This window comes from Leptonotus elevatus, chromosome 4 (genome assembly GCF_054856555.1).
Source record: "Leptonotus elevatus isolate MCC_2025b chromosome 4, RoL_Lele_1.0, whole genome shotgun sequence".
NCBI classification, from domain to species: Eukaryota; Metazoa; Chordata; class Actinopteri; order Syngnathiformes; family Syngnathidae; genus Leptonotus; species Leptonotus elevatus.
Window position 1 is genome coordinate 7297264 of NC_141242.1, and position 17465 is coordinate 7314728.

The 17465-nt window shown below is 38.8% G+C and overlaps 1 protein-coding gene across 7 annotated transcripts in view; it reads left to right on the forward strand.

Annotated features, from left to right (window-relative positions):
* megf11 (multiple EGF-like-domains 11) overlaps positions 1-17465 on the forward strand; it is a 118632-nt gene that overhangs the window by 3257 nt on the left and 97910 nt on the right. For 2 of the 7 annotated variants that reach the window (XM_086074451.1, XM_086074452.1), the window contains exon 3: positions 3141-3313. The exons of 1 other annotated variant lie outside the window; for it this stretch is intronic. The gene's annotated coding sequence lies outside the window, so the exon portion shown is untranslated. Of the gene's footprint in view, positions 1-190; positions 396-3140; positions 3314-6656; positions 6821-17465 lie in introns of those variants that run through there. 4 more of the 7 variants (XM_086074450.1, XM_086074458.1, XM_086074454.1 and 1 more) reach the window with 3 other exon arrangements.

A 17465-nucleotide genomic window follows, 5' to 3' on the forward strand; every position in this document is an offset into this window, starting at 1 on the left:
GATGTTGCGGAGTCAGAATTTTTTCCCCAACTTCATACCAGGAAGTATACACGGTAACGACCCTTTGAACTCAGAAATCACTCGACAATGGCGAATCCTGTAGATTTAAAGACCGTGAATGGCAAAACTTAATTTACACAATGATAACAATGTTTATCTAATTATTATTTAGAATATTAATAATAACTTTACATAATCCAACGGGGTTTCGACTGATTGTGTTTACCAGAACAACAAAGAAGTTATCGGAATCAGCCATCTTTAATGTTTACATTTACTTCAAACGCTTTGAGGTTGAGATTGGGAGCTTCCAAGTGAGATATGTCCAACTTCCCACTTTCCACGAATGCAGCATCACATGTGAATGCACTGCCCCGAGCTGGTGAAGCCAGAAGGTAGCCATTTTACGTTGCCACTCTTACTGACAATGTCAATGTGCTTTTCATAGAAAACACTTACCTGTTTGATTTACACCAGGATCTCTGTAAGGACAAAGGGGAGCCTCTTAAAAGAACGAACTTCACTGTTTGCATCTACCGTTCAGAGTTTATTAAGTAATACAGAGGTTATATTTACATACATTCACGTTGACACAAGTTGAAACGTGGGCCTCCTCAACAGAAAAGACTACAGACTGTATACGCTTGCCTTCAAATATATGTTCTGTATCTTTAAATTCAAGACACATCCTCCAACTTTAACGTAATCAATTTGAAGTCATTTGTGAAATGTTTTACTGATGAATATTATATTAGGAATTAATTTGCCCGCCCTCCCCCTTTTAACTTGAATTAGGACTAAGACTAAATCCAGAGCAAACACACAAGAGAAGGGCAATGGGAATTGCCCAGTGCCTCACAGAGGCCACTAAACTTCCCTTTCCACACTTCAGTCTAACACACTACAGACAGTGTCTCAGCACTGCCAGTGACAGCGAACGAGACATAAAAGAGTCGCGGGCCGCAGCAGCAGAACACACTGTTGTTTGATGCTGAGGATTTGTTGCCTCATCCGCCGCTACTCCGTGAGGGGACTTGGGGATTTGTGGTCAGGGATTACAGCAGGCCACGACGGTCGCTTCTGAAGCTGACGATAACAGCGGTCGCTCTCCGACAGGCCCGAACGTACAAATGCAACTACTAAAGGCTGGCGCAGGATGGGACGACTTTAAGTGCATGCCCTCCAAGATGATTGCTGTCTGTGCTTGTGTGGCTTCTTTGTGGATGTTGAAGCTGCCTGTCGGTGTGAATGTGAGAGCGACTGCATTGGCTGGCTCTTATTTGTCAGTCCTGTGACTGACAGGTGATGAGCACATGGTGTACCCCGTTGGGATCGGCTACAGGGTATAAGCAGTATAGAAAATGGAAAGTATCATTCATGGGGGTTCGCAGCAGCACATGCAGGCCTGCTTCATTTGTGTCCCCCGTGAGGGACAAGATGGAGCGCAGGCAAGACTTTTTTGTTGCTTCTGCCGAGTATGAAAGAAGCCAATTGAAAGCTCCTGTTGTTTTGATAAGTGTTTGTTTATCGGTTTGTTTGAATTGGAATTTATTTTCTTCTTGCGGTTTGAGACACATGTTGAGCACTGAAAAAAATTAAGTTAAATTATTAATTTAATAGAAATAATATACTTCTGTTTCTCTAGCTAAGGGTTTAGCAGCCTTTCCTGTCAAAAGAGCCATGTTAGGCCAAAGTAATAACCAAAATTCTGTCTGGAGACGCATAACATTTGAACATTGTGATGAACGAAATAGTGTGTTATTGTTATTCTAATGTACTGGGGCCCAAGAGCTCGTTAAAGCTGCACCTTAACAGAAAAATATTCATTTTATCCTGCCTTTCGTCTTCTGTTTTTGGATTTTTGTGTGTGTGTAATTTTTCATATATTTGTAGACTTTTCTGCCTTTATGTTAAATTTATGATGTGTTTTTTGGGGGGCAATTTTATGGACATATGGTAATTTTCTGCATCCCTTCTTCCTTTTTTAGACTTTTTTTTGGACATTTTTTTCTACCTTTTTTTCCCCATGGACATTTTATGGTATTTTTCAGCTTTTCCTCTTCCCTCTTAGACATTTTACGTTCACTTTTTGGACATTTATATGTTTTTGTTTTTGTTTTAGTTTTTTAAAAACTTTTTCGTCTACCTTTCATCTCTCTTTTTCCAACAACTTAAAAATCTGGACTCATTTTGAATATTTATTATTATTATTTTTTTAATTTAATTATCGATCAAATGGAAGAATATTTTATCAGAAAAAACAAAATAAATATGTAAAAAAAAAAATTCTAATTAATTAAAAAAACATTTTTTTCAGAGATCCACAGGAAGCCAAAGGAGAGGTACTAAAGAGTCACGCGGCTACAGAGCCGCAGGTTGCAGACCCCTGTCTAGCTATATGCCAGCGACAGCCAGTCCCATGTGGTACGATAGTGTTCTACCAAACAGGCTCGAATTTCACAATCAGCAATTCAATTTGTGAGTACATTGAAACTAGATCATCACAGTATATACTTATTGTGATATTTGTTTGGTAGCGTGCAGTGATATTTTTTTAAATTTTAAAATATGTTCCTTGGCTCAATAAAGGTTTGTTGACATTTTACTAACAAACTTATAGAGACAAACAAAAACATTTGGTGCACCACAACTTTTCCCACTTTTTTTAAGGCTGAAAATTGTTGTCGACTTCGTCACCTCGTTCTGTTGTCATTTGAATAGCGACATTGGCCGTGTGGAAGGGGCCAGTGAGAGATTCATCCAAAAAGCAGCAAACCTTGCAGTCTCTTGAGTTAAGTGATGGATTGTGACATTTAATTCCGATCCTCATGTCTCTTAGATGTCGCCTTGTGCAGCTGCTTCCCATCTGTTTTTGCAAAGATAACCAATACAAATGCTACTTGCAAATGTTGTCTTTAGCATTCAGGAGGAGGAAAGCCAAAGAGCACACTCAGAGGGTAGCACTTGTACAATGTGCAACAACACATTTGCAGTCAAATGTATTGCTCGATGACAGTGAACCACATGCACTAATCAGATATGCGTGAATTTAACTGAAAAGTTCATCAGGATTTTAAAAGCATTTGGTGCTGCACATCTATCAATAGACTGCATTCAAATTGCACCTTTCTATTTTCAAGGTTCACAAATTCCCGCAATGGTGATAGAAGAGTGATGAAGCAGCATCAGGTGCTACCGCTGGTTGAGTTTCTTGCCCAAGGACACATCAGCTGGCTGAAAGACAGCAGTGGATCGAACCTGCGACTTTGTGGACAGCCACGCTGGCACTCAAGCTAAGATGGCCCACAAGACTGTGAGTTTCCACAACTTTGTGTGTGCTTCTGTTGTCCTTCCCATTACACTTGAGATATAGACAGCTAGCTACAATAGAATATTACAGTTTATCATGCAAAATGTAATAAATATACAATGGAAAATGTTAAAGTGACAGTGTGTAATTTTTAGCACCATCTAGTGGTGAACTAATAATTCATTCAATTTAAAAACCCACAATTGCTTTCAATAATATGCACACACAAAAAACAGCTTTATCACATCAACGTAATTTTTTTTGGGGGGGGGGGTAATATAATCGTATGTCTCATAATCACTAATTATATGACATGGCTGGAGTCTCACCTCAGTCTCAGAGGCTGACATCTTCCTGCTACCCAAAGGACAACTTTGCGAATGTAGTTAGCTTGAGTGGTGCTTCCATCGAGTGTCGGACCCAACGGGCCGACCGCCGCTTACCTTCCACAGATGGGACCTGCAAGCTTTTTGCTAGCTTACTAGCTTCTCCCACTAGCCGGTCGTTCGCCACTCCAGCCTATATGGCTCCGACTAACTAGCCGTATTTGTTAGCTGCTCCGGCTAAATCCGGCTTGGTCTTTCAGTGTCGCTCGCCGGGCTTCATGCCGGCTGCCGAGTCGACGTCGCTAGCTGAGATGCTCATTCCCTCACGCAAAATAAAAAATGGTGGTAGGCTTGCGAAATGTGGTCTCTCTGAGCCACACTTTTCTAATGTATGCGCTTTGGCTGCATTCTATGCTATAGCAACATCTAGTGGTCACTCTTTACGCACTGTCACTTTAAAATAGATTTACAGTAATTGGCGTTAAAAAGGGGTATATGCTATAGATCTAATGTATCTAATACAATGATTAAAATATTATAGATGGACAATAGAAAGCCTTTTTTTCATACTTCAATAAAGTGCAATTACATATCCACTACAGTAGGTGGCAGTGGCACCCTCATTGTCAGAGAGTGCACAAGGTGTATTAGCTTCTCTGCAGAGACGCATATATAGCAATCTTTACACAAAATTATATTTATAGTCGCGGCAGAGAGTTGATGGAGCGTGAATTATTTTCTTCCTCCTGGGGGTTGGGTGTAACAAAAAATAATTGAGAAGCACTGGTTTAGGTGTCCTTTCTATCTCGAGCTTAAGTGTGCATTTAAAAGTTGCCTTTTCCAGAGTACTTATGTCATTATCATACTCTTTATTCGCCGTATTTGTATATCCATCTCATCATCATGAACCAAATTGGAATGCTACTGCCATGTATTTTGTTTACATAAAAGAAATCATACTTCCTTCAATTTAATCCGTGGAACGAAACCATTCAGGAAATGACCGAGCAAACAATCCATGATCGTTTTCCAATCAAAACTCGGACCTGTTTTTCCGATGAACAGAATAAAGACTCCCACATAAGTGAGCCCAGGTGTAAAATCAGCTATTGACCTATCTCGCGCAAGCTTGTCAGTGAATATTGCGCTAGAAAGATACTGCCATGATTGACGTGATGTTAGCGCGTTTTGTGACTTCACTTCGCGACAGAGAATTTTGTCTTTTGTGATGTGTTGGAAACTAACAGTCTGTAAACCTTTTCTAAAAAAATTGCACACTTGAGTAGCTTGATGGCAATCTAATGTGGCAGCAAGAACGGGATAATACAGAAGAGTGTGATTGCGAACGTGTTCAAAAAGCATCTGTGTGTGTGTGTGTGGGGGGGGGGGGTCTCTGTTTCATAAACATGCAAATACCAGACATCTTCCTTTGTAATACGTCGCACGTCTGGTGTCTTAGCATCAGGTTCTGGGTTCAAACATTCATCAGAAGCACCTGCAACAGCCCTTTAACCGAAAAAGTGCATCCCGAAAGAAGTCTCATTCCACCTGATGTGCTTCTTTTCTTGCTTCATCAGAGAACTGAGGTGTTCACTCTTGCAGAAAAACGCTTGCTCCAATCATGATAATTAAACCTTTCCAGACAATTTAGTCACTCTCCCTTCATATTTTATTGACTGCAGCTGCCAGTGGTTAGAAACGGAAGGAATTCAAATAAAGAGAATGTATCTTGAGTCATGATTTTGTATGGTAGAGCAGTCATCCCTCACAAATATTCCATTTGCATTTGCAATCACACATTTGGACAATTTTGATTTTAACTTGATTTACTCATTATGATACCTCAAGAGGAAACATACACTGTGTTGCATTTTTGTGTGTGTGCTGCACACCACATAGAGAGCCAGATCACAATCACACACATGCAGATATGCAAGAAGAGATGTTGCAGTGAAAGGGTCACACAAGTCACACAGTTGTCGGTGCCTTGCTCAAAGGCACTTCGACAGCAGTCGGGGAAAAAGACTAGCTTCTGTCCAATAACTACTTTCTGTTGTTACGCAGTGGGAATTGAATTGTGATCCTACGGCCAGTCTTCGGTAAAGCTAACTGCATGTTTTTGGAATGTGCGAGGAACTAGAATCTCGGAACCGTGAGGCGGGTGTGCTAACCAGTTAGCTGTTGGCCAGCATACCCCACCCATAATGTATAGGAAATCAGAAAAAGTACTCAGACTACTGTGTAAGTAAATAGAAGTAGCCTAAAGATATTTAGGTTAAAAACACTGGTAAAACGAGAAGTAGACCTCGGCCTACTGATTCCTACTGATTTCACTCCTTTACAACTAAAATGTACTTAAGTATAAAAGTAAAAATGTATTTTAACTGTCAGTTATGTACAACGCCTGTGAAAACTTGGTGAGCAAAACAATTGCATACAAGATAATTTCCCTCTTTAATTCACTTGTCCTCATACAGGGAAGAAAGCGAGCTAGCTAGCATAGGGACATGCTATTATGCTATCAAAGGCATTAGCTTGCTAATGTTGTGAACTGACTAATAAAAAACACTAAATTAGCTAATGATGACAACTGAAAAAATACTACAAAGGGGCAGTCAAATTTTAACTTGCTCCAATTTTGAATAAGTTTGAGAAGATTAAACATTTGTCAAGGAAAAGAAGGATAATGTGGCTTTCACTTGTTGAAGGTAAACGATAGCAACGCTAGCGAATGTTGATGTCACGTCATGGTTTGTTCAATCATGACATGGTGTCTGTCTTTTTTCTTCGTGTCATCAAGAGGCGTAAAGCGCGAGTACAGTTACTTCCCACTACTGTTTCAAATGTTTAAAATGCAGATGAGGGGCCATGTGTGTTGCATTAATGGCTTGTTTGGAGCAAAAAACGTGTGTCTGATGAAGGTGGGCGTGGCGTCGGCATCGGCATCGGCACCCGTGACGTCACTGTAGTTTAAAGTGGGCCGCGCTTCAGCCTCAGATAAGCATCCGCGGAGGAGAGAGGAGGAGCAGAAGAGGAGAAGGGGGCAAGCCGCTGCATTCTGTGTGTGACTCAGGTCCGAGCACCGACCATGCTGTGTTTGCACTTAATTGTGGAAGAGCGTGCCACCCGCGCCACCCGGAAATATCTCTTTTGTTGAGGGTGACAACTTTGCATCCACAGGGGGGTGAGTTTGAATTGATCTTCATAATCGAAAGATGTCATTTTAATTGGCAGTGACGCCGCGATTATACAGCGGCGATTTGTGCTCTGATGTATTTGCTTGTTTGTGTTTTTCCACGAGTTGCGAGCACGCTATCGTCTTATTATTTTTTTGCTTTTGGGGAAGCTATCAGGCTGTGATAAATTGGGCTTTCTATTTAATTGAGCTGTTGGCGAGTCTATGCTATGGAAAGAAGCGTCGTGTGCCAAAACGTTGGATCAGCCAGGAGAGCTTTTCAATTTACTGCCAATGCATTGTGTGCTCCAGCAACGCTATTAGTTGAAACATAGCCTACATTCATGCAAATGGCATGTAAGTGATCGTCCGTGAATTGAAGTGCAACAGTGTGCAATTTTCTCCAAGTGAAGCCCAATAATACCTCAACGTCTCCCCCAATTGAATAAACACTTAATTACCTGTCATTTCTTGCTTTGAGCGAAATGTTGAGCTTTTATCTAATTGTCTACCACAGTCTATTCATTTTGAATGGGAGCTCGAGAGGAAGTTCTGTCCTTCACAGAGGATGAGGACGACTGATGAATGTTCTGATTCCAATCGAAAGATCCCACGCGTACGTGTTGTTTCACAATTGAGCCGCTAGATGGCAGTGGAGTGCAGGAAACCGAAGCTGATTAAACTCCCATTAGTCTCCCCGTCAAAGTAAGTCGGCATTGTTTAATAATGAAGATGTTACTGCATTGTGGGAGAATAAACACACCGAATCACGCCACTTAGTAAAATTATTGTGAAATACGTACACATTGCAGTGTAGTGTGGCTGTTTTGCACTATTAGAGCCGCATATATTAATGTGTAAAGTTCCCCGACGCCATTAATCATAATTGAATCAATGCTTGGAAAAATGAATTAACTTTATTATTTTTTAAATCTTTGCTTGTTTATACATTTTAAACTCGACAATTATGTGGAAAAAAAAGAAATAAACCATAAACCCTTGAATCCAAGAAAAAAATTAATAGAGATATTTAATCTTAAAATTATATTTAATATTCCTTTTTTTTTCTTTTCTTACAGTAACAATGAGATCATGACATTTCCCTCAGTTGAGCGCGGACATGCGAAACAAGAAGAACACAATATCATAAAGCAGATCCTTCAAGGGCACAATAAGCCTTGCAAACTTTTTGTGTTTATACTTTACAATCCAGTAAAAGCCATCCACTGGAAATCCTGCCTTTCATCAATACGTGAAACTAGTGCTGATGAGTCAACGTCTGACTTTTCAACAGGGACGCTTTGCTTCCGATGCTCCTTGTTTTTCATGTTTGTTAAATAGTATTTGTGCTAATGTGACATTTTAACAGCTGTTATAAAAACACATGGGCGCTTACTTTTAATTCCTCGGTATGCTCATTTGGACGCATGCATGCACACCATCCATTAATTAAGAGTTGCTACCACTGGTGGTCTGCAAGGATTGTCTGGTGATGTTGCCTAATGATGCATCGTGTCAAATTTGCAAGACCAACTCGTTATAGAGAGCTCACCTCTATGAACCCCAGTTTTGAAACCACACCAAAACATACATTGTTGTAACTCAAGACAGACTTGAACTTGATTATTTTGCTCTCTGGTTTTTTTTCTCGTCTGTCAAACCGCCTCAAAAGCAACAGCTCCAATGACCTTTATTCCGCGAATGAAGCTGTTTTTGCTCGCCGCTGACTGATAGCTCTTATTATTTCAGCAAAAAGCGCACTGAACGTTGGACAAACACCCTGGAGCCATTACAAGTGCATTAAGAAAAGTTAATGAAATACACGCCGGTGCGGTCTGCACTTTGCTTTACTTGTGAAAGCCGTGGCATTTACATGTTTGGGGAGAAGGGGTGAAAATGAAACACAGAATGTAACCTCTTTTCTGTTATGATATACCAACTTGAGCCGATATGAATATTTTTAAGCCGATTCCGATGTTTGCCAGAATAAAATTCTGATAACCGGCTAATTCATTACAAAAATAGATACTTAACACATTCACTGCCATTGACGGCTATTAGACGTCAAAAATTCATTCGAACTGTTTCTATTAGTTTAAATTTTTTCCCCACTTTTGTTAACAAAAGTATGAAAACATAGATTTTTTTTGTATTAGAACAGATATAAAATTTGTGATTAATTGTGAGTTAACTAGTGAAGTCATGCAATTAATTACGTTTAAAAATTGTAATCGCCCGACGCCCCAAATTTTTAAAATCTTTTCTTTAAAAAAACACTATTAAAAATAAATAAATGTTTTTAAAAAAACATTTTTTAAGAAAAGATTATTAAAAATGAGAGGCATCAGGGGCACATTTGTAATCGTAATTAATCGCATGACTTCACTAGTTAACTCCCGATTAATCACAAGTTGTATATCTGTTCTAAATGTACAAAAAATTATATTCTAAAAATTCTAGGTTTTCATACTCTTGTTAACAAAAATGAAAAAAAAAATTAAACTCAAAAATAGTTCAAATGAATTTTTGACATCTATAGCTGTCAATGGCAGTGAATGAGTTAATAAAATAACTTTTTTAAAGAATTTAAGAATTTTACAATAATTTGTCCTTTACTATTTGTTTTTTTAACTTTACAACACAGAGAAAAGAATCAGCAAAAATCATCCTATTTTTATGGTGGGAAAATGCTTGAATGTCATCTTTGTTGTATGTTATAATCAGAATCTCAATAATCTTCATTGGCCAAGTAAGCAAGAACACACAATGTGTTGGGAAAAAAAATCGGTCATAGATTTTGAAATAGCTAATATTGTCCAATTAAATCTGTCTAATCGGCTGAACTCTAATTATGTTAACTTGCACGACAGTGACATCCAATATTTTCCCCACCTTTATGCAACCACAGCACATATTATACATTAGAAAATGTCATGGCATACCACCAAACAGTGTTACAAGAAATTGACGAAATAATGATCATTTCAAATTTACACTCAAATTTACTCACTCAGTGAACTTTGTTCCAGCTTAGCTTAGCACAAAGCTGATATACAATTTATGTGTGTATTGGTTACCGTACGCCGCCGGCATATAGATGAGCAAAAAGATTAGGGCACAACTATTTTTAGAATAGATTATTATATCGCCTGGATTGGCTGGCAACCAGTTCAGGGTGTACCCCGCCTACTGCCCGAAACCAGCTGGGATAGGCGCCAGCACCCCCGCGACCCCTGTGAGGAATAAGCGGTTAAGAAAATGGATGGAATTGATGTTGTACTCACCTGGCTTTTTCAAACTAATTCAGTCACTGGTTCAGTGATTGTTTTCCAGAATTTTTTAAATTTAAAAAATGGCTCTAAACGATGACTCCATTATTAAAATAGTTGTCGATTAATTTGATAATCGATTACTTGTCGATTAATCGATTTGACACCTCTAGAGAAGATACATTATTTGTAGTAAATGATGATGTAATGAATGAATGATACTGAAGTATTGTGTTCGAGAGCTGTCTGATATAGTCATTCTCAAAGCGCCCTCTAGTGGTATGTAAATCACTTTACTTTTCACTACAATACTTTTGCATTTAATCTTTGTTTTTAAACTTTAATGTAGTAACGTTTATGTGCAAAATATTTTAATTGAAGCATTTTTGACGGTTGACATCCTTTTATTGAGCTGGTCATCACCTTATGCCTGGTGAGTGTATCCTATGCATGTTTATAACAGTCCAAAATGCTTTCTGAGGCTTACAAAATATTGCTGAGGCTTAAGACATATTGTGCACTACAATGTGCAGTCAAAGTGCAAAATGATGATAGACCGTTCAAGCGCCACGTGATTCGGCTGCACGACATCTTCCGACGTCAGCCATTTCAATTCAGCTTGCTTAGCTGTCTCGCAGGTCGCAACCGCGTCTGCATCTGATTACGCTTGCGAGCATTTAATTAATAATTGGACAATTGCCGACGGTCACGTTGGTCAGCCGGCACTCTGCGGAGAAACAGATTGCCTCGCTCTGATATGCGAGCGAGGAGCACGAACGGGCTGATTTGGGAGATACGAGAACTCCGGTGTGGCGCCGTGTTAATCCAATTTCCCCCAAGGTGCCTCCACCTCTCCAATCCCCGATCCTTGCTGTGCACTGATGAATAAACTCATTAGTTTCTCTCTTGTTTAAAGACAGTCATGTATGTCCTTTGTGTGAAGCTAGTGCCTTTTTTTTTGCACATCTATTTTCCAGCACGGGATGTGGAAATGAGCAGCGACGAGAGCCTCCGTGTGCGCGTTTGGGACGCGCTTTTGTCGATAAGGCTATCAGTCATCGTTAAGCCTTAGACAGCAAAAAATCCGCTCTCCGTCATCGTCTGGAATTCTACGCCCAGTTACCTCCTGCTTACAGATCAGATAAACAGGATTCTTTCACTAATTATAGTGGCGTTAGAAAATGTAATCCACTTGGCTAATTTTCAACAAAGTCTGGCCAGCAGGGGACAGTTTGCAGCCCGCATCCCGATTTAGATTTTCTTGCGGTGGATTGATATCGTGGAAGACGGCAATCGGTAGAGCAGAGAGCCGTCCGTATGCCAATCAGGTGAAAATCAAGCTACGTTGAGAACATTTAGCATTATGCAAAAACAGGTGACTTAAAAGCACAAATACTACTTTTAGGAAGTTGACCAAAAAGACACAAATTAGTTTGAATTGTTAAAAATATTTATATCTCCAAAACTAGATCCGATTCAAAGAAACTGATGTCGTTTTCGGACTCAAATTACCCTGAAATCATTAGCATATCCGTCTTAAATGGCTTCTAAATTCCACTTTGACTTCTATTTCTAAAATTTGAATGCTAAATACATGAATTGTAGCGTTTCACACAGATTTGAAATCTACTTGGGTGGGTGGACTCTTGGGGAGGGGGTGTAACTAATGATACATGCGGTATATCTGGCCGCGACACGTTTATTTTTTAAATGCATTTTTTATCTTGAAACCTATTTGGGTGGTGGCCAGTTTATTTGGGTGGCCCGCCCAAGTATTAACCCGGTGTGGGAAACACTGAATTGTTCCAATCTGAAACCAAGTCGAAGCTCGCACAATTTGCCTACAGTGGTTCTCAAATTTTGACAGCAAGTACCACCGAAAACAAAAATCACTAACATAGTGCCCGCGGTATCTATAAATAGTTTAGTAGTGATTGGGCATTGTCATTTTCTTGGAATGTTGTATAAATGTTGTTTATAAAAAGTTTTCCAATCATTATGAGAAATCAAAAACATGACCACCGTCTTCATATGTTCTTAATTATTAATAATAACTAGAGCTGTCACTAACAAATCTTTTTAGAATTGATTATCCTATCGATTAGGTATGGGCGAGTACCGATACCCGTCCTTACTTCAAGGTGGTATCGGTACTCGTGACGGTGACCAATACCAGTATCGGTCGCCCTCTTGTGGCCATTTTACTAAAAATGAGAAGAATAGAAAATTGCCATTCCTTGCATGCAATTTTAAGGAAAAAATGCTATGTTGGGATATTGATGTGTATATGTGATTTTTTTTCAGGGGAAATGTTATGTATCAAAAGGACTGCTCACGGTATTGAACATCCTTACTATCTACTTATGTGTGTAACCCCCCCCCCCCTCCAACCCAGACATTTCTTTTGCCCTTTTTAAGAGCTAATCTCAGCTGATTAAATCAGTTCGCCGATTAATGGGTTGGACTGTAACTGTAACATTCCTAAATGTCATACAAATTACAATTTAGCCACTTGACAATAAAATGCAAATAGAACGTCACTGTTAACCATTTAAATGTATTTAATTGTCTTTTTTTGCACATTTGGAGCAATCAACTTTGAAGGCTTTTGCATGTAGCTTATGAAAATATTAGACACATGATGCACTGCAAACTACAACCACACCAAGTAAATAATGTTAAGATAATAAGTGCGCGTCAATTCAATATTACCTTTGCAAAGGTCAAACTTTTTTTCTTTTTTCTTTTTTTAAATAAATCTTGTTAGGTGTGGTTATAATGCGGTATAGTACAACCGAAGGCACTTGCTTTATGTTATCTGATAAAATAAAAAGCTTAACAAAAAACAATGATATCTTTTCCCAGCATCCCACAGCGGTGAAGATTCATCAAAGTCATAAATTAGCGTTAACGTCTTGCCCCTTTTCCCTTTTCATCAAACATTATTTAATGAATATTGAATAATTTATCAGGCACGCTAACAAAAGACGGAGAGGCTTGAAAGGTGAGGGTGAACCATCGGCGCGGGCTTGATGAAGTTTTAAGGCTGGTGTGATGCAACGTTTAATTAACATGCAAAGCTGACCCGAGCGTGAACCGCTACCTCGTGACGTGTTTCGCTACTGTAGGCGACACTGTCATTAGATTTCACTTTTGATTTCACGTAGAGTCATTCAGTAGCGTGATGAAGGGTCTTCGGTGTGACCAAAAAGAGTTCTGTTGCCAGGTCAACTTTGGACTCTTGCTGAAATCATGCTATTTTTTTCATATGCTGTACTACTACTTTGTATGCAAGAAAGAAATTAAATAATCCCTTTTGATTGCTCTTATGTGAAAGAAAGCTAGATGGGAATAAATGAATAAATACATGGGAGCTACCAAGTTGGATATTGTATAGTATTAGTCAGAGTGCTATATGCCGCCATCTACAGGAATCTACTAGCCATTGCAGTGGTTTACAAACCTGGATTTGACCAACTCTGAATATCCCTCTTCCGTTTGCGTATGTACTCTACATATCGCTACTTCTAATTTCAAATAATCTCCGTCGTCTTTCGTGCCACTCTTTGTAGTAGATTTAACATGCCGAAAACTTCACAACAACAATCACAATAAGCAGCTGGAATTTCCAGAGCTCCGCCATGCTCACAGGTTTCCACATAACACGGATACACAGTGATGTTGTCCAAAAGCGACCCACTGATGACCATGACTTTTCTTCACCTATTCCCATAAAAAAAAAAAAAAAAAAAATACTGTAGTCGACGACAATTTCTGTCACTGCCGCTCCTCGTTAGGTTTCCCGTTGACGACACTTTACGTCAACGGCACTCAAAGAGTTAACAAGAGTATGAAAACCTAGAATTTTTTTATTGAACATTTAGAACAGATATAAAATTAGTGATTAATTGTGAGTTAACTAGTGAAGTCATGCGATTAATTAAGATTTTAAAAAATTAATCGCCTGACAGCCTTAATTTTTAATAATCTTTTCTTCTTTTTTTAAATTGCGTCAAGCGATAAATTTTTTTGTAAAATAATTCATCGCATGACTCCAATAGTTAACTCATGATTAATCACAAATTTTACATCTGTTCTAAATGTACAATCTTTTTTTTCTAGGTTTTCATACTCTTGCTAATAAAAGTGGGAAAAAAAATGGTTAAACTAATAGAAATAGTTCAAATGAATTTTTGACGTCTATAGTCGTCAATAGCAATGAATGACCAAAAAGTAGTTATTTTATTCATTACCATACATTACCAATTGATCAGTTATCGGAATTTAGAATACTGGAATCGGCATCGGCCTAAAAAAAATCTAATCAAATCCATATCGGTTGTGCCCTACTAGACACAGCTCAATATCACTACAACATTTGTATCAAACATTAGTATCTTGAGGCAGCATTTGGAATTTTCTATGATCCTATCATAATGTCGTGTCCAATCTCTGTATACTCACAGGATTAGTCTAGATTGGACTCAAACGGGAAATTGCTTACTTCCACACATGCAGGCGCACCGCTGCGTTATATTTTGCATGTCGCATCGTATCGGCGCATCTCGTCCGCACGCTGAGCCTCGCCTCTTCAATCAGTGGCAGCAAGTGAACTCTGGCCCATTGCCAAAGTCTATTGATGGATTTCCGCGTTATCATCGAGCCAATTTGAGCCCGATAACACGAAGCTCCCGCGTGCGCTTATTCAGCAGCCATCTACCTGGCGTGTGATCAATGGGCAGCTGTCAGAACGCTGAAGGGAGCACACGTTAAACCGCATCTGGGATTTGGATGCTGAATAACTGCCCGTTCGACGGGGGGGCGCCTCTTGAATAATACAGCAGCGCGGCCGCGCGTCGCGTCTCCTACGGCCCCACGCCGGCAACGCTTGTGCACTCGGAGCAGGTTCGGGGCACTCAGGACATGGCAATGGATCATGTCAGCAACACGCAATGCTGCGTTGGGGGAAAGCGTCATGGAATAGACCGGAAAGATCTTTACAACATGTGCACATAAGGTCATTTATATTATTCACTCTGATAGCGATAATAATGGATTAGATATGCTATATTATACAAAAGTCTAGAAAAAAACCACATGCGTTTTAAGGGTCATTTTGGGGGTGAATTATACATAAGATTTTCCAGTAAATGTTAATTTCTGCATCATGAACAAAAGAGTTCAGTAAAAGTGCACTTTATTAACTCATTCAAACCCAAAAACATAAAAAAAAAATTAATACTCCCAAACACGTATTTATACATTTGTTATGTTTTTTGTTTGCTAGAGCATACAGAAGGCTTTGATGGAGCTTCTGACCTGAAGAGGTCACTTAAAGCAATGGTCAGCAGGTGGCAGCAGAGTATAAGAGATCAACCAGGGCCATGATGCAACAAGCTCTGTTCCCCAGTGTTTTAACATGTTTGTGAATAATGATGAAATTTAGCTATATGCTAATGCTATTTGCTGCAAAATGGAAACCGATATAAATATACTTTTTTTTTCCTGATGAAAGAAGAGTTCCATGTTTTTATAGCAATAGAACACACTATTGTTCGGACCTTGCAAAAACAGTCAAAATCCAGTAAAACAGCCGGGAGCAAAGGGAGTTGCTTCAGTGAAAATGACTCGGAGTGAATGAGTTAAATGGATATATTGGCAAAGTAGAAGTACTGTTTTAAACAGATTTGTGAGCAATATTTGACAGAAATGGGCCTTTTGTGTACAAAGCAAAAGTGTTGCGTTTATATTTTTGTTGAGGTGAGCAAAATATAACAGCGTTATTCTACACCACTGTGACGCGCCATCACAATAACAAACATTGTTATTAAATGAATATAGGTCCAACCGTGTCAATTAAAACTGTGCAGTCTCTTTGAAAAGTTAGAGTATTGCATATTATTCGAGTTGAATATTGCGAATTGTTCTGAGTATAAAAGTAATATTTTAGTGTGGGGTCTGTTATGTCCGTGACTGGCCAGGCATGCAGTCTGAACAGAATTGAATTGAGCTCTTATCTTTTGCTCATTTTTTAAAATATATTCTGACTAAGTAGGCGTATTTTGTTCAAGTGGACTGAAGGACATTTAAAAGGTCACAGTGGCAAAATTGGAGCCAGAACTTTTAATGCTAATCCATGTGATTTCACTTTCATTTCACCACGCCGGCTATGCGAAATGTTCCATTGGAGAATATTTTTAGATTCGATGACCATGCAAAGCCATTCCTCTTTCATGGAGTGACCACTTTTCCAAAAGAAATATAAATATAATATATATAAATGTGATGTAGCTTTTCACTTTAAGTTAAAGTCCTTTTAATTAGTGACAAGCAAAAATATTTTTAAGACCTGGATGGAGACTTTTTTTTTATAGTCACTTTATACATTTTTGTGGCATTTTTGTTTTGTGGTGTAGTGTTAGATTTTGTTGATGTGTAATTCAGTATCGGACCTTTTTTCAAGGTATCAGTACTCAAGGTTGTTTTACAATCAGGAACTACCACGTAGAAATTACAAAAAAATTGTCATGAATTTCATGCAATTTTAAGGAAAATGTTTTATTGGGATGTATAGGTCTGTTTTTTTTAAATTATCTGTATCATTTTATGTATAAAAAAATAATAGTGGTATAGGTACTTTGCATCAGTATCAGGTCAGGTTTCTATCCAATTGTTTCAAAATTTCCAAGCGAATCTACTGAAAATACGCAAAACGGGCATGCGGCTTATGCCCGTTTCCATCTGTTCTTCTTTTACGAATATTGAGAGGGGACTCCGCCGCTGTAGGTGGCGGTATACACCATTAAGAGATGTGATCCACCAGTAATTTAAAAGACGAAGAAGAAGACCAGTACGATGGCGTCTACTAAGTTTACTTTTGTAATTCTTGATAAACCGTAGCGTTTCTTTGCTGTGTTCCATCTATCAATATTCGCTTCTTTAATTAATTCAAAAAATATTTCTGTTTCGTCCCCCCCACCAAACATACCTTACTTTATCGTCCGACATTGCTTTGGGACTACAAACGTACGTGTGACGTAATATCCGGTCAAGCTGTGCGTGTATTCGGTCTTGCTAGCGGTTATTTGCAAAACCTGTTTCCATTGGCGAAAATCGCATTTTCCTTTTTTTCGATACGCTTTTAAATCCACCCTCTCGAAGCGTAAAAACCTTTTTTTGCGAATTTTAAGCCCTTTTTTGAATTTCTAGTGTTTCCATTCAGTTTTATTTTCAAATTTCTTGAAAATTTGAATAAAAATGGTTGGATGGAAAACCATCTAGTGACTACTGAAGAGTTTAGTCCTCATACTGGAATTGGTCTAGGAAAAAATAGAGGGATTGAACGTCCCTAGTAAAATGTATATCTTGGCTAAATAACGGGAATA